Raw genomic sequence first — 26151 nt, 5'->3', positions numbered from 1 at the left:
GCACTCCAAAGGGATCTGTTGAGGCTGGGAGAGTGGATGTCAATGTGGCAAATGAGGTTCAACATGGCCAAGTGCAAGGTAATGCACATTGGGGTCAAAAATCCTAACTATAAATACAAATTGATGGAGTGTGAACTGGCAGAGACTGACCAAGAGAGAGATCTTGGGGTCGTGGTAGATAACTCACTGAAAATGTCGAGACAGTGTGCAACTGCAATAAAGAAGGCCAATGCCATGCTGGGAATTATTAGGAGGGAATTGAAAACAAATCAGCCAGTATCATAATGCCCCTGTATAAATAGATGGTGTGGCCTCATTTGAAGCACTGTGTACAATTCTGGTCACTGCACCTAAAAAAGAGATTATAGCATTGGAAAAAAGTCCAGAAAAGGGCAACTAGAATGATTAAAGGGTTGGAACACTTTCCCTGTGAAGAAAGGTTGAAATGCTTGGGGCTCTTTAGCTTGGAGAAACACTGAATGAGGGGTGACATGATAGAGGTTTACAAGATTATGCATGGAATAGAGCAGGGGTGGCCAACGGTAGTTCTCCAGATGTTTTGCCTACAACTCCCATCAGCCCCAGCCAGCATGGCCAATGGCTGGGGCTAATGAGAGTTGTAGGCAAAAAACATCTGGAGAGCTACTGTTGGCCACCCCTGGGATAGAGACGGTAGAGAAAGAAGTACTTTTCTCCCTTTCTCCCAATACAAGAACACATAGACATTCAATGAAATTGCTGAGCAGTCAGGTTAGAACTGATAAAAGGAAGTACTTCTTCACTTAAAGGGTGATTAACACATGGAATTCACTGCCACAGGAGGTGGCGGTGGCTACAAGCATAGCCAGCTTCAAGAGGGGATTGGATAAACATATGGAGCAGAGGTCCATCAGTGGCTATTAGCCACAGTGTATTGTTGGAATTCTCTATCTGGGGCAGTGATGCTCTGTATTCTTGGTGCTTGGGGAGGCACGGAGGGAGGGCTTCTAGTGCCCTGGCCCCACTGGTAGACCTCCTTGTGGCACCTGGTTTTTTGGCCACTGTGTGACACAAAGTGTTGGACTGGATGGGCCTGATCCAACATGGCTTCTTTTATATTCTTATGGTTCTGACGATAAAAAGGGGAAGGGGAGAACTGTGTATGCCACTGTGGAGGGCTTATGGGATAAAGATATACAAGAGATATGTGTACAAAGGACCTTTGCTGCCTAGAACTGAGTTTCAGAGATTTACTGCTTCTGAATACAGCTGAAGGAGGAGAGGGTCTGAAGCCGCAGTATCCGAAAGAGGTTGATAAATTCTGAAGTGTCTGCTTTCACATGCTCTTAAGCTATTTCATGCCTCTTAATATTAACAAACTGAGAAGTAGGCCTCTCCATAAGAATGTTTTTGTATATGCTGTTAAGCAAGGCAGTGCAATAAAAAAAATGTTTTTCTCCCCAGTGAGTCATACTGTTGCTGCAGCTTTTTAAAGTATAACATAAATCTTCTTGGTTGGCCTTCCCTCTGCACTCCTCCCCTCCCCTAGACACTATGATGGTTGGTACAGATGGTTCCTGGCAAATCCTTGTTCTTGGCTTCAGCCTGTCAAGCTGCCTTGGAGAGGCAGGTTTTTCCCTCCCCAGTACAGCGTATTTTTTTGTAGATAGTTGTGCAGAAGTGCTGCTGCTGGCCCTGTTAAGAGTCCTGCCTGGAAACCAAAAGATGTTTCGTGTAACCGCCCCATCCCCAAATATGACATAACTATGTCACTGAAGACATAACCATGCAGATGGTCGTTTCTGAAAAGGCAGTTGCTGCATAAAAGCACTCTGGTAGGATACAAGAAGGAGTCCTGTGGCACAGAGTGGTAAAGCTGCAGTACTGCAGTCCAAACTCTGCTCACGACCTGAGTTTGATCCCAGTGGAAGCTGGGTTCGGGTAGCTGGCTCAAGGGTGACTCAGCCTTCCATCCTTCTGAGGTCAGTAAAATGAGTACCCAGCTTGCTGGGCGGGGGGGGGGGGGGGAAGTGTAGATGACTGGGAAAGGCAATGGCAAACCACCCCGTAAAAAGTCTGCCATGAAAACATTGTGACGCAACATCACCCCAGAGTCGGAAACTATTGGAGAATTCACAGGGGACTACCTTTACCTTTTTAGGATACAAGACCTATTTTTTATTGTGCCTTCTGTTAAACATGTTACTTTTCTATAACACCTTAAAGACTAACAACATTTATGGCAGGGAATGAGCTTATCTGAAAAAGCAGCGACTCACAAAAGTTATGCCCTGCCACAAATTTTGTTAGTCTTAAAGCTGATACTGAACTCTTGCTCTTTTCTACTGCTACAGACAGACTACACAGCTACCCATCTTGATGTTACTTTTCTAACTTTCTCCAGGATACGGTAATATTAGAGCTGGCAAAGAATCTGCTCAAGTGGGAAATTAGCCAAATCTTGTTAGCTCTTCAGGTTTCTGGCAGCAATGCCCAATTTTGGACACCTGTGCTGATCATACTGGTTACATGTACTGTCACTCAGAGAGCCAGTCTGGTGTAGTGGTTAAGTGTGCGGACTCTTATCTGGGAGAACTGGGTTTGATTCTCCACTCCTTCACTTGCTGCTGCTGGAATGGCCTTGGGTCAGCCATAGCTCTTGCAGTTGTCCTTGAAAGGGCAGCTTCTGTCAGAGCTCTCTCAGCCCCACCTACCTCACACGTCTGTTGTGGGGGAGGAAGATAAAGGAGATTGTAAACCACTCTGAGACTCTGATTCAGGAAGGTGCAGTATAAATCCAATATCATCATCTCCTCCTCCTCTGAAAAGGCTTCATTCAGCTTTTGCTGCTCTCGCTACCTGCTTCTCACAATGGGGTAGGGAAATCTCTTTGGTGTTGTGGAGTTCCTGAGCATGTGTGGGGCATGATTATGCAGCATCATGAGAACTTTTGGTATCATGCACTCTGCATGCCGTCATATATCATACATGAAAGGGAACAATCAGGTGCCTAAACAGAATTTTCCTCCATGCCCCCAGTTGACAATACAGATGGTAAATTGGTCCAGTTTGTGCCAGTTCTTACAGAGGCCTCTAAGTGTTGTGGCAGATGCAAACATGAAGGTGTTTTATATTGAATCAGTCCATCCGTGTCAATACTGTCTATTCAGACTGGAAGTAGCTCGCGGTCTCAGGTAGAGGTGTTTCACATCAGCTATTGCTTGGTCTTTTTTTAATGGAGATGCTGGGGACTGAACCTTGGACCTTTTGCATGCAAAGCTAAGGCTTTTCCATTGAGCCACAGCCCCTCCTTTATTGTCTCTATGACTCTCCTCTTAACCACCCTGTGTTTTTGGAACAGCTATTGCTAGAAATTTAATCAGGGTTGTATTAATTGAGAAGAGGGAACGTTGAGGAAGTAGCCACCGGTTAGCCCTGTCAGTATTATCCGCTGTGTTAATTATAGAAAATCAGAGGTACAAGTTTCCTTTTGTTAAAGAACAACAACAACCTGACAGCAATTTAAGGGTATAATTTCGCAGCAGGCGGATATCCCAGTGCCAAATTTTTGAACCTGGCAAACTTTGTCTCTCCAAAATCAAGGCAACAGCTCTACGTGGCACCGTATTAAGGCAGAACATGAACCTTTGCTTTTCTTTATTGCACAAGTCCAAGCATATCTAGAGCAAGCCAGTTGTCAGATCTTACAGAAAAAGAGAAACGGAATTTTCCATTTAATCAAAAACAGACAAAGCCCTGAAATTTCATCTGCTACTTGCTTCTGACTCTTCCCTCCTCCTGCTCTTAAAACAGCCACGCTGGACAGTCATAGGGACATTAAACCGCAGGAATTTACTTTGAAGTCAATTAACTTCTAACATTCTTTTACACCTTAAGACAGATAGACTCTGGAAATTCTGCAACTGCCCTCCCTCTCCCTTGTCTGTTAATGTTCTTTTCTTTCAGGGTCACACAAGTACATAATTTCTTATAGAGGTTTTCTATCTCACTTTCAAATGCCTAGTGCATTAAAGCTTGGCAGAGTCAATTTTTAAAGCAGAAATAGCCTTTTGTTTTTTTATTGGAAGAGTATTTTTCAGAGTTCAGAATTAGGGTTGCCAGCAGGGGGCGGGGGAGGTAGAATTGCCAGCTCCAGGTTGGGAAATGCTTGGAGATTCGAGGGTGGAGCCTGGAGAGGACAGGGACCTCAGCGGTATACAATGTCATAGAGCAGGGGTGGCCAAACTTGCTTAACGTAAGAGCCACACAGAATAAATGTCAGATGTTTGAGAGTTACAAGATATGTGAATGCCAGGTGCTTGAGAGCCACAAGATGGAAGGAAGGAAGGAAAATGGGGGAGGTAGAAGGTGAGGTGGAAAGAAAGCAACTTTAACTTTAAATGTATATTGCAAGCTGCCGCCAGACTTGGCTTGGAGAAGTGATTTAAAGAGAGAAATGCCTTCTCCAAGCTGTCTGATGGGATGGTGGAGGGTTCAAGAGCCGCACAACATGTGTGAAAGAGCCACATGTGGCTCCCAAGCTGCAGTTTGACCACCCCTGTCACAGAGTCCATCCTACAAAGCATCCATTTTCTCCAAGGGAACTGATCTCCTTAGTTTGGAGGTGAGTTGCAGTTCTGGAGGATCCTCAGGTCCCACTTGGAGGCTGGCATCCCTAGTTCAGATGAATGTGTTATTTATCAAGAAAAGCATGCCCATCAAAGCTTATAGCTCTCACAGGAATCCCCCCCCAACTAACCCTTTCCCATGAGAACTCCAGAGTACTCTATGCATGGTCTGCACATTTCCTGTCTCCTTTTCTACCCCTCTCCATCCATTACCAGACATTAAGGAGGTTTTATACACAGAAATCCATCATGGCATCTCTTATCCAAAGATCCTGGGAAGCAGGAGACAAGAAAGAACTTTCTTTGTCAGAGACCCCAGAGAACTGCCTGACCGGATGAGCAAATCACCTGACATATATTATATTCATATTATGGAAATCTTTCACAGCGTCTCCTTTTTCTGACCCTAAAAGAGAAAACAGAGCTAAGCTTTTATGATAGAAGCAAAAGATACTGCTGACTGGGCAATTTTTGCTTACTGCCTTCCAGCTATTTAGCTAACATTTGTCTAAATAACGTAGCAATTTCTCCTCTTCACACATGTTTCTAGTGTGAATAAGGAGAGAGATGATTAACTCCAGCTTAGGATACAAGTGGAAGTCTGAGCTGCATAGCCAGGGTCACTAGAAGCACACAAAACTAAAATAGTATCGGCACTCCACATAAAATAACTAGAGTGGAACCGATAACCCTTAGAATGGAGAGCCTGGCACATGAGCTTTTCTGCTGTAAAACATGGACCTTTCCATGTAAACTTTTGGGGATGGTGATCTCAAACCACAAGCAAAACATGCAGAAGAAGCGGATAGGGGGAATAGGAATGCTTTCTTCACGTGCTTGCATAAGGTCATTTTGCCAGGAAATGCCATGTTGAAAATGTTCATGACTTTCAAAAGGAAACAGCCCGTGGAAGTGCAAAGGCTTTCACTACAGAAATAAAATGCACACTGTTTTTGTCCATTATAGGTCAAGGTCAAATGACAGAGCAAATGTTTTTGATTACATAGAGCCTATGCAAATACATTTTTTAAAATTTAGCAGCTGACTGACTATGCTTGGGAGTTTTAGGTGGGTTCCATGGTGTAGGAACTCTCTGACTGGTATGAATTTGTGCATATGAACCAACCTCAAAAATTATTTTTCTCCACCTGCTTGGAAGGGCCACTATTCTAATCAGCCACACTTTCATATTCCCTTCCCCAGTCCATCTTTTAAGTTGGGAGAAGCCACTACAGGGCTCCCTCCCGCCAAAGGACAAGACCATTGCAAGAGCTGGTAGGAGACATTGTCTCACACCAGCTTGCCCAGAGGTATCCATGACTCACCTTAGGGCAAAGAGCTTAGTAGTTAATAATACCCTTGACGAGAACATCAGAGAAAGTAGAATGTAGATTAAGCCACCGTGACATCATCCAAATTCCACTTTAGCATAAGCAATTATTCGGGCCATGTGCGAAAGCTACATAAGTCCATATTTTGTCAAGCCTGGATGGAAGGCTGGTAACAAATGTGGAATTCCATGGAAAAGACCATGGTTCCTGGGACAGCCCTGATTTTCTAGTCTCTGCCCTCAATAACTCATTGTCCTGGTTCATGCCTTTTGGAAAAGCCTTGTTAAAATTTTGTTAGCATGAGTTGCTAGATTTGTCATTCTTCAGCATCCAACTCCCTTGACAAAGTCTTTATAGGCGGAATTTCCAAGTGAGTGGATGAATTGTGGTTCTACAAAACACACAAGTAAATCTGTGTACACAAACACTACCGGTCAATGTAGTACACAGCTGAGCATTTCACATATCGACAAGGCTCCTGCTGAACTCTTGTTAACAGCAAGTAGGACGGTTCGCAGCAGATCTTTAAGCCAACAACCTGTTTTAAAATCAGGCAAGACAAGCTACTGCAAAGAAAATAAATACGGCATAGAGAAAAGGGCCTTCAGTAGTGTGTATAAGGGAATGTTCTGGCAATAATCCTCATTAGAATCCATCTTCTGCCAGCAGGTGAAGGCCTTTTTGTTTGGCATTCCCTCAATGATCCCTCCTTCCTAACCAGTGTTTTAATTTTTGTTTTTATGTTTTTCAGCTCTGTTTTTAATTGTTCTAATGATGTATGGCAGGGTTTTGGTAGGTTTTAATGGTTTTAACATGTGATGTTATTAAGTATGTTTTAAGTTGTAGTTAAGCTTGGTAGCCCTTGTGAGGGCAGAGAGGCAGTATATAAATTTTGTAAATGAAAAAATAAATAGAAGTGTGCCTCCATTTTTAAATACAAAACACTGGCAGGTATGGAATGAATAAATAACTAGATTAGTTAATCATGGACTTCAGAAATTGGCTTAGATGGGAACACCATTTAAGATTTGAGAGAAATGGCAGTATTAGCCCTGGCTTAGGGAACCCCCCCCCCCCATGCCCTCAACATGGGTACAATTCTAGTAGTTTTAACTAATTTATAGCTAATATAATTGGCAGGTTTTCCCTACACACAAAGCCCATTTGCAGCTGACTTGGGGGGTCCTGAAGAAACCAAATAGATGCGACTTCATTTTATTTTGTCTCCATCTACATTTCCACTGCCTCAGTCCACTGTTCTGCACTGATGTGTAAAGATAAGCTGGCAATAACTATCTGACAGGCTACTTCTTACATAATGGTTCCTTTCATTTCTTGGGAGAAAGGCAACATACACAGACTAAGCCAGATGGAGCTCTGGTATATCAGTCGTAGCCAATAAATAGCTCCTCAAGTTCATGGGATCAAATCAGTCACTGAGAACATCTAGGTCTCCCAGGGCAGTTGGGTAAGAAGCCAGTCTTGAAAAAGAAGCCGTTGGCCTTTACGAGAGAGGCCACACCCAACATTCAATGTTAATTTTGTCCTACTGGCCCGTCTTGTTGTGACCAAAGTGGATGCTGACGTTCCATCTTGGCTTCCTTGAAGAAGAACTGGGAACGAGTTTCTGAAAGGGTTTTCTGGGAACATAGCAGGTTATTTAAAAGCTATGTCATTCAATCTACCATGAGAATATAGCACACGGCAGAGTTCGCCAGATTCTTGACTTGTACTCTGTGGACAAGGAGAAACAGTGAGGGCCAAATCACATTCTGTGATCAGTCTCAACAGTTTTCTCTTTCTCTAAAATGCAGTTTTGGAAGTATGGTTGCCAGTCTCCAAGTGCGGCCTGGAATTCTCCTGGAATTATAACTGGTGTCTGGATTGCAGAGATCAGTTCCCCTGGAGGGAATGGAGTTTCAGAGGGCAGACTCTTTGGCACGACATTCTTTCTGAGTTCTCTCTGGTCCTCAAATTCTACCATCCCAGGCATTGTCTCCAAATCTCCAGGAATTTCCCAAGTTGGAGTTGGTAACTCTAATTAGCAGGTCATGAATTTAGTAGCAGTGCTGAAGGGACAGTTCCCCCCCCCCCCCCATTGTTTTGCCTTCGTAGGTGAGGAAGCAGGGGTAGCATTTTGATTGGGGAAAAACGGTCCATCAGAAGCCATTGCAACAGAACTCCTAGAACACTGCAACAGAAGCCCTAAAACTAGACAATAAAGTGTAAAAATTTTAATTTTGTCAATTCAGGTCTACTTGCTCCCATAATGAACCTGACTATTACAGTCATCTTCGAGGACTTAGCTTTGAGTGCCCCCATCATCTGAGATCAGGTGACTTCAGCCCAATGAAGGGTCTTCTTGGTCATAGCAACAAAACTGTGGAATTCTGTCTCTAGGGAAATTAATCTGTTCTCCTCTATCGCTATCTTCTGCTAGCAACTGAAGACCTTTTTGTTTCATCTGGCATTTCTGTACTGATTTGACTTTGATGTTTTATAAAAAAAATTGACTTTAATATTTCTTAACTCTTTATGCCCTTGGAGGCTTTGACTGGGTGGAAAGATGGAATACGTTTTTAAAAATCAATATTTCCTCCAGTATTGTCAGACCTAGGCTTGGCTTATTTTGAACAAGGCAAGTGGTAACATGGGGCCTGAAATTACTATACCAAGAAGTCTCTAATACAAATTGCTTCTCAGCCACAGTTCATATAGGAAGTGACAAAGGGTAGCTTTAGAAATCGCCAGAAATAGTTTCTGAAGGTTCCTAGAGCATTCTTGGAAGTTAGCTCTGCTGGCCTGGTCCCTCCCCAGCCCCTTCCTGCTCATGATAGGATTGCCAGGATCTCTAGGGGTAGAGACATGGGGGTGCCTGTGATGGTATCTATGCAATATCTGGGAAATCTATGGTAGAACCATAGAGTTTCTGCTAATTCCTAGAGCTACCCAACATCACTTCCAGGTTTTCCCTAGAAGTGACACTGACTTTCCCCCCCCTCCCACCATCCCTTGGAATGGCAGCAGACAATGAGGGCTATTGGTAAGAGAGCCCTTTTGCCACAGTGGGGGGCCAGGTTTCCCTATGCTTGCCACACCGGCACAAAAGTGCCAACTGGACAAGAATACTCCCAACAGCCCAGCAATCCTCCCCCAACAGCTGAGTCTCAGCCATGGATTACAGGGCAAAAAGGAGGGGGGAGTGTGCCTAAGCACAGTGTTGCCATTTTGAAGGTGGCACTAAGCTCTACCCCTCTCTGGATTGGCTGCAGGCAGAAGTTCCAGTCTGAGACTCCACCAGAAGCTGGTTTCTGTTTTCCCTCTAATTTCAGACCCAAGAGGGTTTTCTTTTCCTCCTGAACTTAAAACGGAAAGCCTCGAGAGCCCAACAAACTATTGAGCTAAAATTCCCAAATGAAGTGAGAGCGTGTTGTGTGCCATTCAAGGGCAGATCCCCACGTGGAAACAGCCACAGTCCCTCCCATGTTGAGATGAAAGAAGATCAAGTCAAAATGCCACTGGTGCAGCGGGAAAATGAAAATTTACTGAATAGAAACTTTAAAAGTCCCTACTACACATTTCAAGTGCAGCTTCTTCAGAGGATCTGAAACATGATATAAAACGAACACAAATCAAATAATAACATGTGAGGCTGGGGTTCTCGCACCCTCAGCAAGCTACTTACTCCCGTGTACAACAATACTTTTTTTCGTCATTAAACTGCAGCTCCCTGGCTTGGATAGCCCAGGCAACGCCTATCTTGTTCAATCTGGGAAGCTAAGCAGGGTCAACTGTGGTTAGTACTTGGATGGGAGATTGCCCTTGAAATACCCAGTCAAGAGGACAGAGGCAGGCTTTGAGCCACCTCTCTGAATATCCTCCAGCATGGCTGGTGTGTGGGAGTAGGCCAAGTAGGCAGTGCACCCTCTCCCCACATGCAGCATGTGTGCTCCTTGGAGCCTGCCTTCCCCAATGGAAAGCAGGCTCCATGGAGCACAGACGCTGCCTGGCCGGTTTCACATTCCCCAGGTCTTTTACAGACCCAGGAAACACGAAAGCAGACAGAGGCTGCGCAGTGCTCTCTTTGGAGCCCGACAGGGATAAACTAAAATCCCAATTGTAAAAGCTGAAGAAGAGCCAATTACAGTTTCTAAAAACTGGCTCCTGTTGAAGTTGTATGCTGCCACTCATCCTTCCTACTCTACTTTAACAGAGCCATGGGGTGGGAGCCACAGCTCAGTGGTAGAGCCTCTTTCTCGCATGCACAAGGTCTTGTCACTGGCACCTCCAACTAAAAGGATCAAGTAGAAATGGTCTTCTGAAGGTCTTGTCCCTGGCACCTCCAGCTAAAAGGATCAAGTAGTACTCTCACAATTTTTATTGCTTAATCTCACAATTTTTTTTTTAAAAAAATAAAATTTAAAATAAGAACTGTAAATTAGAAATGTAAATAGTTTCAAGTTTCTTCATTTCTCCTACAATTCTCTGGTTTTTTTAATTTTTTGAAAAGCGCTAATGGGCAGCTCGCCTAGGGCACCAAAAACCCTAGTACTGGCCCTGTCCTCCTGGCCCTCAGTAGGGGTCAGCCACCAGAGGTCGACATGACTTCTAGGTGCAGATACACACACACACACCTAAAATACACCATAGAGTTTTCAAGGCAAGAGATGTTCAGAGGTGGCTTGCTGTTGCTGCCTCCATGTCATGATCCTGGTACTCCTTGGTAGTTTTCCATCTAAATACTGACCAGGGCTCACCTCACTTAGCTTTTATGAATCTGACAAGATCCAGCTAGACTGAACTATCCAAGTCAGGGCAAACCAGTACTAGAACACATTATTTGAAGTAAGCAGACCATATTCACAAGAGGCGTGTAGAACCAATGCAAAGTATGTGTGTGCATCAAGCAGTACCTGACTTCCAACATGATATTTCGTAAGTAATGATCAATGGAGACATTATATGATTATGCCTCCTAGCGATCAGGGAACTTCCTTCACCTTGATTCATAACTGAGTTACTAATCGTGAACATCATGACTGAATGCTTTTTTTAAAAGATAGTGTCAGAGAATAGCCATGTTGGTCTGCAGTAGAAGAGTTGGTTTTACACCCCACTCTTCACCACACGAAGGAGTCTCAAAGTAGCTTATAATCGCCTTCCTTTCCCCACAACGGACATCCTGTGAGATAGGTGGGGCTGAGAGAGCTCTGAGAGAACTGTGGCTGACCCAAGAGAACCCAGCTAGCTTCATGTGGGTAGGTGGGGAATCAAACCCAGTTCTGAAGATTAGAGTCAGCCACTCTTAACCACTATACCACACTGGCTAGATTCGAGTCCAGAAGCACCTTAGAAACACACAAGATTTGGTGGGGGGCGGTGAATGAGCTTTTAAGAGTCAAAACTCTGAAGAAGGGAGATTTAATTTCAAAAGCTCATATCCTGAAACTCTTGGTCAGGGGTCCTCAAACTTTTTAAATAGGGGGCCAGTTCACTGTCCCTCAGACTGTTGGAGGGCCGGACTGCCGTTTCTGTACAACGCCGCGGGCCGTCAGTTCTCCGTCTTCTGCATCTCTCTCCCTTCCCCAAACCACACACCCCGGCCTGGGAACTCACCTCACCTCGGTATCACCTCACACTCTGTCTCCGCCGCCTCAGCCCAGTGCCGGAAGTGTGCGTTGCTAACATAAGTTTAGGTCGAACGTCACTTCCGGTCTGATTTTGCCATAACCCGGCGGGCAGCATAAACGTCCTCAGCGGGCCGCATCTGGCCCGCGGGCCGTAGTTTGAGGACCCCTGCTCTTGGTGGTCTCCAGGGTGCTATTGGACTTGAGTCTAGCTGTTCTTAAAAATAAATTCCTTGTTTTTTATTCTAAATTGGTTTATAATTTAAAAAAAAGGGATTCTGCGCATGTGCAGAATGTGCTGTTAAGTTTATTTTGGGCCTGAATTATGGCTGCTGGCTGATGCTCTAACAGCACAAAGCAGCCACAAAAAACACACACACACACCCTTCAACGGTATAGTAGCAATTACACAGACTCTCTGGAGCCTCAGAAAAATCCCCAAGTTTCATTATGTGCTGGAAAACTTCTCTGACTTCCTCAATCTTCAGTATTCCCCTCCCCAGAATTTTATTTCCTTGACCTTCACAGCTTATGATTATCCAACAACTCCACAAAGCATCCGCGTGTTTGTAACACACAAAGATCAAACTAGATGAGAAGATGGGAAGAAGAAGAAGAAGAAGAAGATATTGGATTTATATCCCGCCCTCCACTCCGAAGAGTCTCAGAGCGGCTCACAATCTCCTTTACCTTCCTCCCCCACAACAGACACCCTGTGAGGTGGGTGGGGCTGGAGAGGGCTCTTAAAAGTCTCTTAAAAGATTCCCACACATTCTCTACTGGCAAATAGCAGCAGTGAGGCCCCAAATTCAGGACAGGATCAGAAAGCACCCAAGGGTATGGTTACCAGTTCCGGGTTCAGATATATCTGGAGATTTGGGGTGGGGGGGTGGGGCCTGAGCAGGATGGAGTTTGGGGAGGGATTTCAATGGGGTATAATGCCACAGAGTCCATTTTCCAAAGTGGCCATCTTCTCCAGGTGAACTCATCTATGTCACCTGCAGATAAGTTGTAATAGTGAGAGATCTCCAGCCACAACCTGAAGGTTGGCAACCCTTTCCAGTGATCAAAGTTATAATCCTTTGCACCCATTCGAAATGTAATATTTCCAGAAAGTTTGAAACCTTGGGAAAAACATCGTTTTCTGATTCTTCTCCCCACCCTAAAAAAAAAAGAAATTTGGGGGTAAATTGAAATATGTGCAGTACTTACCTTCTCAGGGGTTGTTTTGTAAAAAAAAAAAAAAAAAAAAAAAAAAAAGTGGTGGAGCTCATTAGCATATGCCACCCCCCACACACACACACCAGCCAAAAGCAACCCGATGCAAGAAAGGAGAGCCCCGGTGAGCGAGGCCTGTTTGGGCTGGCTAGAGATCTAGCCAGCCCAAGCAGGCCTTGCTCACCTGGGGCTCTCCTTGGCTGTGCCCCCTCCCCAGTCAAAAGGCCAGCAAGCCACCCACCACCCAAAACTACATAAGTGGAGAAAGGGAGCCATGGGCTTCTCCAGGGGTTAATGAAGGCTGCTTAAGGTGTGGCAAAGCCCCTCGTGGCTGGCTGGCTGCCCGCTCTCCTACATGCAGGCCTTTTTTTTTTTAGCAGGACCACGTTGGGGGTGTGGCCTAATATGCAAATGAGTTCCTGTTGGGCTCTTTCTATGAAAAAAAGCCCTGACTACATGAAATGCATTGTTTATAACTCAGTAAACATACAAAATTATATTACTTGGTGTATTTATGGAATTTAACAGGCTCAAGTTTTCTACAGGCAATATTGTGAATACAACCAATATGACAAGAGAGAGAGAATGAGAGATGCAAATCTTTGTACACAACGGTACTTCACCACATATATTGTAGTCTTTGCCATCTAAGAGGTAGGAAGGGTTGAAAATAGGAAGTACACATTTTGTAAATGGACGTAAAGAGTTTCATGTAATCCCAACAGAACCACCAGCACATGTGGAAACTTACCGTTTTTGCACACAGCTTACCTTGCAGTCACAATCCTGTTCCCTCCGCAGCGTCCGGTCAGATTTCCCACCATCTGCGCCGGAGTTACAGGAAGTGCCACAGCTTCTGCGTAGCAAATGTAAACTGGGTTTTAGCAGTTTACGTTCGCTACGCAAAAGCCACGGCACTTCCTGTAACTCCGGCGCAGATGGTGCGAAATCCGACCGGACGCTGCGGAGGGAACAGGATTGTGACTGCGAGGTTAGCTGTGTGCGAAAACGGTAACTGAGTTGAAATTTTTGACATTGAAAACACTAAATGATTAAGATAATCAAACACCATGTAACTTATTCATTGTGGACAGAATTAATCACATGTAAATAATGAACATGTCCTTGAAAAGATATTGCATTTGTACAAACTGGAATTATTATCCTCTTATTTCTTAGAGCCGTGACCCTGCTTAGCTTCTGAGATCTGACAAGATCTGGCTAGCCCAGGCCTTCCAGGTCAGACACTACCACTTTTCTCCCTTCCTCAACAGCAACGCCGCTTAGATGAAGGTTCCTTGGGTGGGAGGGAAGTGTCAAACTTTTCTGAGCAGGGTGGTGGGATACAGGCTGGTGTCAGGCTAAAAATAAGATTTTGACAAACAACATCATTCTGCTCTCATTTTACATTATGGACTAATTTAGAACTTCTCAAGGAGGGACCATCTGATAATAGGTACAAGGATTACAAGCAAGACAAACTCATATTCCATACCATGTCAGCATCACTAACGCCTTTCTCAGTCCTAACCCTTCAATTCCATTCTATCCAGCATACTTTCTCTATAGGCAGGGCTTTTTTTTTTGTAGCAGGAACTCCTTTGCAGATTAGGCCACACACCCCTGCTGTAGCCAATCCTGCAAGAGCTTACAGGACTCTTAGTTCAGGGCCTACTGTAAGCTCCAAGAGGATTGGCTACATCAGGGGTGTGTGGCCTAATGTACAAAGAGTTCCTGCTACAAAAAAAAAAAAAAAGCCCTGTCAATAGGGTCTCTATAAAATATGCTTTCCCACCAACAGCAGCAATAAATTCCCTTGGCATAAGGCAAGCTTTCTCACTGTGATCCCCAGAGGTTGCGCTGAGGAAAATGAAGGCATCGCAAATAAATATCTGAGTCTGCAGTTGCATAGGCATGACGCAGAAAACAACTTATAGCTGTCTGGTGTCAGAATCCCTCAGAAAGATAAGTATGCGCCTTGGTTGCCATTTGACTCCCACTGGATTATTTGAGAATGCAAGAAGGATCCTGACAGAGCAGAATGGGGAGTGACAGGAATGCCTCCCCGTCCCCACTAGCCTCAATAACTGGAAGTGAAAGTCATTGTGATCTCCTTGATGTGTGGGGAGTTAGATGATGTGAGCAGGTGCTTCTACCACACCAGTAATTCATGGCTTAAAAATACCACCATGGTGTACAGATGAACAACCTAACAGCCTACTAACAATACAGAAGCGTTATATTAAATTCTGACAGATAGTAAACGCATATATTGCAAGATGCAAATTCAGGAAGAAACCCACAAATGCCACTAAGTTCATGCACCTTTAAAAACCTTAGTGTGATAGTATGGTATAGTGGCTAGCATGTTGTACTAGGACCTGAGAGCCTTGGACTGTCATGAAGCCAGCTGGTTGATGAAGTTGTTGCTAAGATAAACTAAGAAAGGGAGAACCATAAAATGCCACTCCTGGTATGGAGTGGTATAAAAATGCACTAGATAGACCTGAAGTGTTCTAGAAGAAGAAGGGATTGTATTTATACCCTGCCTTTCACTCTGAAACTCAACGTCTAAGAGTGGCTTACAATCTCCTTTACCTTCCTCCCCCGCAACAGACACCCTATGAGCAGTGTTCCCTCTAAGCTGAGTTAGTGTGAGCTAGCTCACAGATTTGTAGCCTCCAGCTCACAAATTTTTGTTTTAGCTCCTGAACAATTTTTTGTTTTAGCTCCAGAGCACACTAATTTATGCAGTAGCTCACAGCTTTAATACCAGTAGCTCACAAAGTAGAATTTTTGCTCACAAGACTCTGCAGCTTATGGTGAACATTGGGTAGGTGTCTCACAGTGGGGCAGACTACGCACTTTCCCTACCGTTATGTATATTTATCATGTTAAATTGGGGTACCCCTCCACCCTGAAATTCCATTTTGTGATATCGGCAGTCAGTTATATTTATTTGAGCAGATGCATGTTTACCACAGCCCTCTGACAACCACTTCAGCCTCACTATTTGCATTTCCAGTAAAAATGCCGCAGTTGCAACTTGCAATCTCAGAGTGGCCAAACGGTGCGTGGAGATTGATTTGATTTCCTCCCAGCTACTTAGAGAGGAGCTTTTGTGAGAGACAGACAGTTTCGAGCACAGCTTCGTTTGTACACTGATAAGCAGACTCTTTTTAATAACCTTTTTCTTTCTTTTTTTCTCAAATAAATAAAAAAGCACTCTCTTTCACCTCAGGCTCTGAGGCAGAGCGCTGAAATTGTTCAAATAGCTGACACAAGCACAACCCCTTTAACCATCCGCCATTCTTCCCTTCCTGAGGCAACCGGCTTGATTAGAAACATTTTTGCTTTGTCCTGAGAAGTCACAGGTGCATTTCTGGCTGAGCCAAGGAAAACTAGCAACAGTACAATGATGCTGCTTCCTACGTGATGACCCTAAATCTTCCATCTAAATGTTCACTGGGAGAGCCCTGGAAAACTCTCTCCAGATTACAAAGTAAAGGGAAAGAGACTGTTTAGTGATGCCCAGTTATGGCAAAGAATTACATGCATCTCCATGCAAAATTTATGTCATTTATGAACTGGCATTTTTAGTAATGATAATACTAAATGCAATGCAACTCAAGCGCACACTGCAATAAAGAACCTAGCTGTTGTAAATAAACTGATGTCATATAAAAAAGTTGAGGTTCTTCAGGAAGTAGATCTTGGCATAAATAGTGGCAAGGACGGTGTTGCAGCAACCAGGGCTTTTCTTGTAGCAAGAACTCCTTTGCATATTAGGCCACACACCTCTGATGTAGCCAATCCTCTTGGAGCTTATAGTAGGCCCTGTATGAAGAGCCCTGTAAGCTCTCGGAGGATTGGCTACATCAGGGCAATGTGGCCTAATATGCAAAGACATTCCTGCTACAAAAAAAGCCCTGGCAGCAACAATGTTAGGAGTTATTAGGAAAGGGACTTAAAATGAAAGAGCAAGTATCATATACTCATTATTTAACTCTCTGGTTATAAGTTTTAGTTATTCAGTTGGAAAAAGTATATAGCAGAGCAACAGGAAACAGTATAGATATAACACGGCAACTAAAATGACATCTTATGGGCAAGGAGGATAAGGAGGAACACATAAGAGGACATAAGCACAATATCACTAGATCAAAGTTGCAGGGTTATGAGGCAGAAGCAGGCAAGTCAAACCACTTCTGAAGATCTCTAGCCTTACAGGAACCCCATAAGCCAGCACTGACTTGATAGGGGGGAAATACACTTAAAAGACTAAATATGTCAGGACTTTTTGCTGCTGTTTTGAAAACTGAGATCTCCGTGGGTGCAATCCACTCCACCTTATTTGACACTAAGCCCCACTGTGGGGGGCTTGTAAGTAGAAACTCTCTGTCTGGGGCAGTGATGCTCTGTATTCTTGTGCTTGTGGGGGCACCGTGGGAGAGTTTCTAGCCCCACTGGTGAACCTCCTGATGGCACTTGGGATTTTTTTGGCCACTGTGTGACAGTGTTGGACTGGATGGGCCATTGGCCTGATCCAACATGGCTTCTCTTATGTTCTTAATGAATATATCTAAAATTATGAATGATGCATAAAGATATATTATAGCCTGTTCTGATTTAACATCATGTGTCAACACCCCCCAAATCATATGTGTAGTGTACAACCTAGCCTGGAAGTGCAAACAAAATGGAATTGGAGCAAACAAAAATGGATGCTGGCCAGAGACAAGCCTGGGAAACTATTTTGGGTAGGTGACTCAGGGTAGCTGACTTACCACTGGATCTCTCCCTACCCTAAATGAGATGCTGAATCTTCCTGAGAACACCCCGCACCTGCTCTTGCTTCCCCTTTTCTCACTTTAATTAATGGGCAATTCATATAGTTTGATAGTCTCTCCCATCCTGTATTCAAGGGTCATCAGAGGAGCATTCTTTCAGGCTACATCAAACTAGTTCATCACACACCCCTAGATAGATCTATGCAAACTGTCACAAGTTTCTTCAGGTCTTTGTTCATCCATGGGAAAGCCATTACACCACTCCCAACACATTTTTTCATCCCCAAAAAGCCAAAAAGTGTTGCTGGCACTATTACAACTTGCTGTAAAAGAGTACAATTACAACTTGTTGGCTGAACCTGTCAAAGAGGGTTGCTATTTTCCTTCCCTCAAGTGTATCAGGACAATCCATTTTTGTACTTCTGTCATGAGATTACTCTCAGGGGCATATATGTCAGGCTGTCCCAGGGTCAATTTTTCCTATAACTAGACACACTCTGCCCAGTGCAGTGTGTGCATATATTCCTCTACGTCACTTCGGTGGGAAGGGCGGGATATAAGTCAAATATAAATATCGTACCCCTACTTGACCTTCTTCCTTCTCTCCCCCAAAATGCTGGCTGGTACCCTCTCTGACTTCTGTGGACCTCATCTTCCAGGACTTGGGGAATATCACCTTCCCTGAATCATTTTCCCTGCTACTACCTTTTTATTTTCCTCTTAGTTAGTGTGTGTGTTTCTCCATGTGCTTTGAATGTAGGATTGCTCTTTATTCTTTTTATTTAAAAAACCCCACCTTTTCTGTATTGCTGCTGTCCATTTATTCAAGAATTCCCAGGGAATAATCTCCGTAAACATTGGTGGTGATCCCCTAGTTATCCACTCTCACTAGTCTCCAATTATGATAATTCCCCTAATTAATTTGGAGACCCCCAATTCGGGTAACAGGGAAAGAGTATCTGAAATAACCGTAACGAGTTCCATCCCTACTTGGCTATATTCCATTGTTTTACATTATTTGCTCAACTTTGCATTAAGAATTGCATTCCACTGTTGTTTGTCCTTATTCTAGGAGCATCTGAGAGTCATTTAATGCATTTCAACCACATAAAACCCAGTGAGTTTCTCCTTTATTTCTCCTTGTTTGTATCCCTTTCACCACCTCAGGTTAGAACACAAGCCAGCCAAAACTCCTTCGTGGTTCCAGGTCATGTAGTATGATAAGAGTACAATTACAACTTGTTGGCTGAACCTGTCAAAGAGTGTTGTTATTTTCCTTCCCTCAAGTGTATCAGGACAATCCATTTTTGTACTTCTGTCATGAGATTCGGAAACAGGATTACATAAGGAACGAGAAAGAGTCAACCAACAACACTAATCCTCTAATGAACTCACAATGTTTTTTTAAAGATGGTTTAACTAAGTGTGGGAGCTAATATTTTACTAGATAAGAAAAACATCAGAGGAAGACACTTGTGCCTAAATAGGGTTGTAAACAGTCTAACCTCCATGGGAATCTGCGGTCCCTGACAGTTAATAAGTAATCATCTTGTGACCCAAAATGATTTCACTTGAGGAGCTGTGCTCTACTTTTCTCTCTCTCTCTCTCTCTTTCTGCTTTAGGCCCTTGTTGTGCTATTTTTTTCCCAAGCTGACTCACTTAATTTTTGAAAGGTACATTTGACTCCACCCTTGTATCCAATCAATCCCATTTTTATATTCCATGAATGATGTTGCATAACCAACTTTTTAAGAAACATGTTTGTCTAAAGCACAGACAAAGCCCCTTGTGAGATCTGTTTGTTTGTTTCCCCTTTCTCCCAACTTTGAGATGGCTGCAATCTTGGCAAATGGAGTCTGTTCCTCCCCACCCCACCCCTTCATTGCCAAGTTTTTCCACTGTGCAGAAATTTCCACCATCATCCCAAGGATAGCCTTCTTACAGTCTGCCTAGCTAGCAAATGAGGGTGGGATATGTAAGAGGATGTTAAGTAAACCAGACTCAGGTCATTCATGGTCAAGCACAAGGGACATGCCATTTGCACCAGCAGTTCAACACCGGTATAAGGTGGCAACCAAAATGTGCTCTGTATCCCTATAGGATTTGTACTCAATCTAGGGTGTTAATTTGGCTTCTATTACTGCTGAAGAATCTATCTGTACATTCATTGCGGGGAAAGTTCAAGCAGTGAGCCAGCCTTCTGGGCAGAAATAGCCAAGTGGAGCCTGTGTCCAAAGCAGGAACCCACAAGAGACTACAGGAGAGCTATTGTTTTCTTCCCAATCTGGATGCTAAGCAACAAAAGAAATAAAAATATCATAACTCCCATGACTGCCCAAGACTGGTTCAAGTTAGATTGTTGTCCCAGGTATACTTATTGTCTCCTCCTGCATCTCTACAGTTCAAGCTGAGCCCCTGCAGTACATCAATGTGATGCATCTGTGCCCTCCACATGCTGCTTCAAGCAGCTGCTTGAGTGCCTCAGCCAGAGAACTGACCCTGAAGCAGCTCTATGCTGTGTAAGACTGTCGGTCCTTCTGAGTAGTCAACAACTCCCCAAAATCTCAGGCAGCCCTGTCATCAGAGGCCATGACCTGGGATGGTAAAGCGTGCACTCTGCCACTTTATCAGGGGCCTATCCAGAGTACTGTACTACTACAAATTTATCTTATTTTATTTTTATTAGATTTATATCCCACCCTCCCCATAGCGGGCTCGGTGTGGCTGACACTAAAGCCCTTTCTGTGTCCAATAGTTCCATAAGCAAAAGGGTAAGTCCCTGCCCTTAAGATACCTACATTCTGGATGAGATGTGTGTTCCCAGATTCATCCTAGGAATGCACTGCCATTTTAGAGAGTCAGCTCCCACCTGGGAACCCCTTTAAAGTGTGTTGCAGGGGCTTCATTCTGTTTGAGACAACCATGGCGTGGGGGCAGAAGGGGGATCCTGCCTTCCCCCGACACCACTTTCCTAACCTGAAATGGGTTTTTCCCAGGGGTGGAATTCTAGCAGGAGCTCCTTTGCATATTAGGCCACACACCCCCTGATGTAGCCAATCCTCCAAGAGCTTACAAAAAAGAGCCTTGTAAACTCTTGGAGGATTGGCTACATCTGGGGTGTGTGGTCTAATATGCAAAGGAGCTCCTGCTAGAATTCCACCCCTGGTTCTTCCCATTCCCCAGGTCCTCCCTCCCCCCATTGAGCTGTTTCAGGTCAGAAAAACTGTGTGAAGGAAAGCAGGATCCTCTCCTGCACCACAGTGGTCCTGAAGAGAGTTGGTCCCTCCATTAGACAATTAAACAGAGTTCCTGGGTTGGAATTCGCTCTCTGGTGGTATGTCTACAGTGCAAACTTGGGAACCTGTCTCATCTAGCTGGCCCTATGTTACCACAGAGGGGAGGGAGGGAAGGAATGGGAGGAACTAGGATTCCTAAGGAGAGACAATGTGGAGAAGTGGTTAGTGTGTTGGAGACCCATTCTGCCATGAAAGCTTGTTGGGGAACCTTTATCAGTCACTATCAGCCTAACTTATCTTTCATGGCTACTGTTGTTAGGCTTAGAGAAATATTAATTGGGGAGGAAAATGAGGTACAGCCTAAATATATTTTTTTTAAAAAATGAAAGACAATAAATGCTCCAATAAATTGGAGCTTCATTTTGGGCTGTGTATGTGTGTGTGTGTCGGGGGCAAGACTAAGCCAGTGGGTTTGAAAGAGAGTTTGAAAGCAGTGGTATGTAGGTGAGGGGCCAATTCAGGAATAGGCTATCTCTGCTTGCAGAGGTGGTGTGAATGCCCTCTGAAATCCCTGTTTTCATGATTGTTTAGGGCTAGGGCACTATAATGCCACAATAAATGACAGCAACACATGCAGGTCTCCACCTTGTTTATGACACTGCTGATAGGGCCATGTGACCAATAAACTCTTTCCACCTAGAACTCGGAGTCCTATAAGTCAATCTGTGCATTATAGCATTTGTACAATCAAAACTTTGCTTTGGAAACCTTCAGGAATACCCAGAAGTTGACACTGGGTACTTGCCCTGGCAGGTACCAAAGAAGCATGTACTGCAGTCATGAAGAGCAATTTATGGTCTCTGGCAGTAGACACTGAAAGCACATAAAAGCCAACTTATGTTTTCTTAACTGTTGCCAATGAACAGTGTGCCAGCAGAATTGCTTGCTCTAGACAAGATGTGAAACCAATATAGCTTGGGAGGCCATGCTGGAAGTACATCGAGAACTGGAAGATGATTTCTGGTTTTGAAGAACATTAAACACTATCTGGGAAAAACTCACAACTCAGTGGCAGAATACATGCCTTCTGTGAAGGCCTTGGTAGAAAGTCTGGCATGGCCAGATGAAAAAAAAAGCCTCAGTTAACACCAGTTAGAGGAGGGGCTGTGGTTCAGTGGCAAAACATCTGCTAAGTATGCAGAAGGATCCGGGTTCAATCCCCGGCAACTCCAATTAAAAATGAAACAAAACACTGAGCAGTAGTGGAACAAAGTAGGAGTCAAGTGCACCTTTAAGGGCAACAAAGTTTTATTCAGAACGTAAGCTTTCGTGTGCTCCAACTTGACTCCTAATTTGTTCTACTGCTTCAGACCTAAATGGCTGCCCACTTGGATCTATCTATTGAGCAGTAGGTTAGATGAAAGACCTGCACTTAAGCCCAGGGACAGCCACTGTCTGTTTCAGTAGACAATGCTAACCTTGATGGACCTTGGGTCTGATTCAGTATAAGGCAGCTTCATGCGTTCACATGGTGGGAAGGATTTCTACCACATGAACACATGAATGTGATTATACTGAATCGGACCCTGGGTCTATCAAGGTCAGTATTGCCTGCTCAGACTGGCAGCAGCTCTCCAAGGTCTCAGTTGGAGATCTTTCTACTACCAGGGACCTCAAAGAGCTACAAACAGTACTGGGCTAGATGAATCACCACTGTTTTACATGCTCATAGCTCGTGTGCATTTGCATGTTTGTGTGTGTGAAGTCACTTCCAACTCATGGTGACCCTATGGATCAATGTCCTCCAAATTCTCCTATTGTTAACAGCCTTGCTCAGATCTTGTAAACTGAGGGCCATCGCTTCCTTTATTGAGTCAGTCTATCTCCTGTTGGGTCTTCCTCTTTTTTCCTGCTGCTTTCAACTTTTCAGTGACTCTTGTCTTCTCAGAATGTGACCAAAGTAAAACAGTTTAGTCCAGGGGTGGCCAAACTTGCTTAACGTAAGAGCCACAAAGAATAAGTGTCAGATGTTTGAGAGCCACAAGACAGGGAGGAAGGGAAGAAGGAGAGCAAACAGATGCAGGGAGGGAAGGGGGAGAGAGAGGTAGAAAGAAAGCAACTTTAAATATATTCTCCAAGCCATCCGCTGGCTTGGCTTTGAGAAGTGATTTAAAGATGCATAGGCCTTCTTCAAGCAATGGGGCAATGAGGACTTGGAGAGCCACACAATATGTGTGAAAGAGCCACATGTGGCTCCTGAGCTGCAGTTTGGCCACCCCTGGTTCAGTCATTTTACCTTCTGGAAGGAGTTCAGGCTTGATTTGATCTAGAACCCATTTACTTGTCTTTTGGGTGGTCCACAGTGTCTGTAAAACTCTCCTTCAACACCACAGTTCAAATGAACTTCCGGCCAGTTTTAGTCACTGTCCACAGCTGACCACCTGTATTTTCCTACAACAGATAGAACCAGAATTTGCAGGTTCTGCTACCCTTATTGTTAATCCAATAAGGAATTGTTAATCCCAACTGTGAAAAACTCAAATTGACCCCATAGAAAAACCAAAATATGTGGGCTGGAAATAATTAGATACAACCAACAATTACTTCATTTAAAGAAAAGGACAGAAAGTTGAGCCTTTGTCCCCTGTGAACAGCAAGAGCAACCATGTATTGCGCAGAACAGGAAAAAACAAACAAATGATAACAATAGTACAAATGCTGGACTATTGTGTTTCACAGGACACTTACGAAACAGATGCAGATCTCTAAAAGACCCTACAAAATTGGATTTCTTGAACGTCAGATGCCATTTTTAGAATCTGCTGACTGGAATAAACCAGACAAATATAAAACTTATTAAATAAAAGCTTTTTTTAAACACCTAGAGCTTGGCTGACCAAGCCTCCCATTTTAGTGAGAGACCTCCTACAGTGAGCCCCACTGCTCCCAATGCTGCTCAGTGAAGCATTGGGAGATAAATGGAGGGGGGGGGGAGGTGGAATCAGCATTGCACCAATACTGTAATGGCACTTCCTGTGCAAACCTGGAAGTGACATCACCACATCCACATGCTGCTCTAAGATTCACTTGAAACTGCATCCTAGAGTGTCACAACAATGCAGCATCACAACAACATCACAAGGCAATAAAATCTAAAACTAAAATCAGCTACTTCTGGATAAAATATCCCAACTCACTTCACCCAGCATATTCCCAAGTTTTTTTCTGTCCTAGAAACAGAACATGGGAGTAATGGGAGTGTCAGAAATGAAGCTATGACTTAAGTAGCATAGAAGAACACACACAAAGCCTAGAGCAGATATTTTGACCATCTTTTCCTGGGTTTTCTAGGAAATGCAGAAGCATCCTATGGCAGCCAGCAAGCTATGAGTAGCTCACAATTAACCTGTTGGTCACCTCTATTCTATAGGTTCCCAGACTGTTAGTAGACTCCTTCTACAGAAGAGGCAAAACTATCCATATTCCACTCGTACAAAAGCACCTGCAACTGAGGCCTTTGCCAATCCCTGAGCCTGTCAGGGGAGGGCGGGATATAAATGTGATAAATAAATAAAAATAAATAAAACCATAAGCAATAAGCAGGAGGAAAGATGGCGGAGGAGGTGAAAGTTGGCTGGAAAACGAGAAGACCTTGTCGGGAGGGTAAACAGGAGGGAAATGGGCAAAGGGAAAGGAGGGCTTGCCTTCCTTGGCAAAGAGTGAAAGGCATCATTCTTTTCTTTCCTTTTTTGCCATCAAGTCACAGCTGACATATGGTGACCCCATAGGATTCTCAAGGCAAGAGATGTTCAGAGGTGGTTTGCCATTGCCTGCCACTGTGCCGCAATCCTGGTATTCCTTGGTGGAATCCCATCCACATGCTAACCAGGACTGACTCTACTTCGTTTCCAATGAGACTGGATCAGGTCAGGAGTCACTACAGACGTCTTAAAAGTCCCCATAGGAATAACTCTCACTGGAAACAGGTAGGCTTAGAGGTCAGCACTAAAAGGAAACTGCTGGGAGCTGTCCGCTGGAACTCTGCAATGCTTGGTGCTGAACCCTGATAATAAACTTGGGATCCTTGCAGAGTTTTGTACTGGATCTTCAATGCAACAACTAGGATAGGCACTAGAAGCAATGTCACCCTAGTTGCATGAGGCAGCCATTTCAGGCCACAACAGCCCAGTTCTCCTGGCTACAGCCACTTCTCTCATCTCATAAAAGTCAGGCCAGCAATGATAGCCACGTTATGTTTGGTTGAGTCACTTTAACGTCTTGGGCAATACTCCCGCTAAGCTGTGGAGACTTGTGAGCAAAAATTCTGCTTTGTGAGCTACTGGCATTAATGTTGTGAGCTACTGCATACATTAGTTTGCTCTGGGGCCATTTTTCCTGAGCTAAGACAAGAGTGTGTGAGACAGAGGCTAAAGAACTGTGAGCTAGCTCACACTAACTCAGCTTAAAGGGAATACTGCTCTTGGGTGAACATTAAAAATCTTAAAGACTAACAAAATTTTATTCCAGGATAAACTTTCATGGACATAAAAAAACCAAGGAAATATTCTTAACTATTCTGGAGGTGGGAGTTTGCACAGTTAGAATAAAGATGAATTTGAAAAATTGTTGGACATTTCTGTGAGAAAGTGATTTCACAGGTTCTTTTATACTATTGCATAATTCACTGCCAATGGATGCAGCGAAGAGCACTAGCATAGGTGGCCTTCAGAAGGGGTTAGCCAGATTTATGGACAAGCAGTTCATCAATGGCTAGTGGTCATGTTTACAAAAGAGAATCTCAACAGATCTCTGAGCACCAGGTACTAGAGGCAGTGTCAATAGAAGGCCTTGGCCTCTATGCTATCTTGGTTGACCATTCAGGGCAACTGGTTGGCCATTGTGTGAAACAGGCACAGGCAACAGGAAATCTGGCTCCTGTTTAGTGACCAGATGTTCTTCAAGATGTCCATGGTTTGCATTTTTTGGGAATGGTACACTGTTGCCAGGATCAGGAGATGCTTAAAGGAGAAATTTTGTAATCCGGAAACTGGTGCTCATGTGGCAAGCCATTCGCATTACACAACAGCATTGTTCTGCCCTCTTCAAGACTGATTCTATGTGATCTGGCCCAGCTAAAAATATTTCTGGTTCTGACCCAGGGCATCATTTGTGTAACCTTGCATAACTATCCAGCTTTACCCTTTGCCTCCAAGCTCCCACTACTTTCTTGTTTACAACAGGGGTTTTATATGGGGAAGACCTGTAAGGTTCTACTGCCCTTGCCCAATACAGGGTTTGTCTGCACAAGGAGACTCTCAAACAAAAGAATAGAAAAACATAA

At 44.0% G+C, this 26151-nt stretch overlaps 1 protein-coding gene across 2 annotated transcripts in view; it reads right to left on the bottom strand.

The window, feature by feature from the left end:
* FAM13A (family with sequence similarity 13 member A) overlaps positions 1 to 26151 on the bottom strand; it is a 220659-nt gene that overhangs the window by 102166 nt on the left and 92342 nt on the right. The window lies entirely within an intron of this gene.

Source organism: Heteronotia binoei, chromosome 9 (genome assembly GCF_032191835.1).
Source record: "Heteronotia binoei isolate CCM8104 ecotype False Entrance Well chromosome 9, APGP_CSIRO_Hbin_v1, whole genome shotgun sequence".
NCBI lineage: Eukaryota > Metazoa > Chordata > Lepidosauria > Squamata > Gekkonidae > Heteronotia > Heteronotia binoei.
The sequence above is the reverse complement of the archived record's forward strand: the minus strand, read 5'-3'. Positions and strand labels throughout refer to the sequence as shown.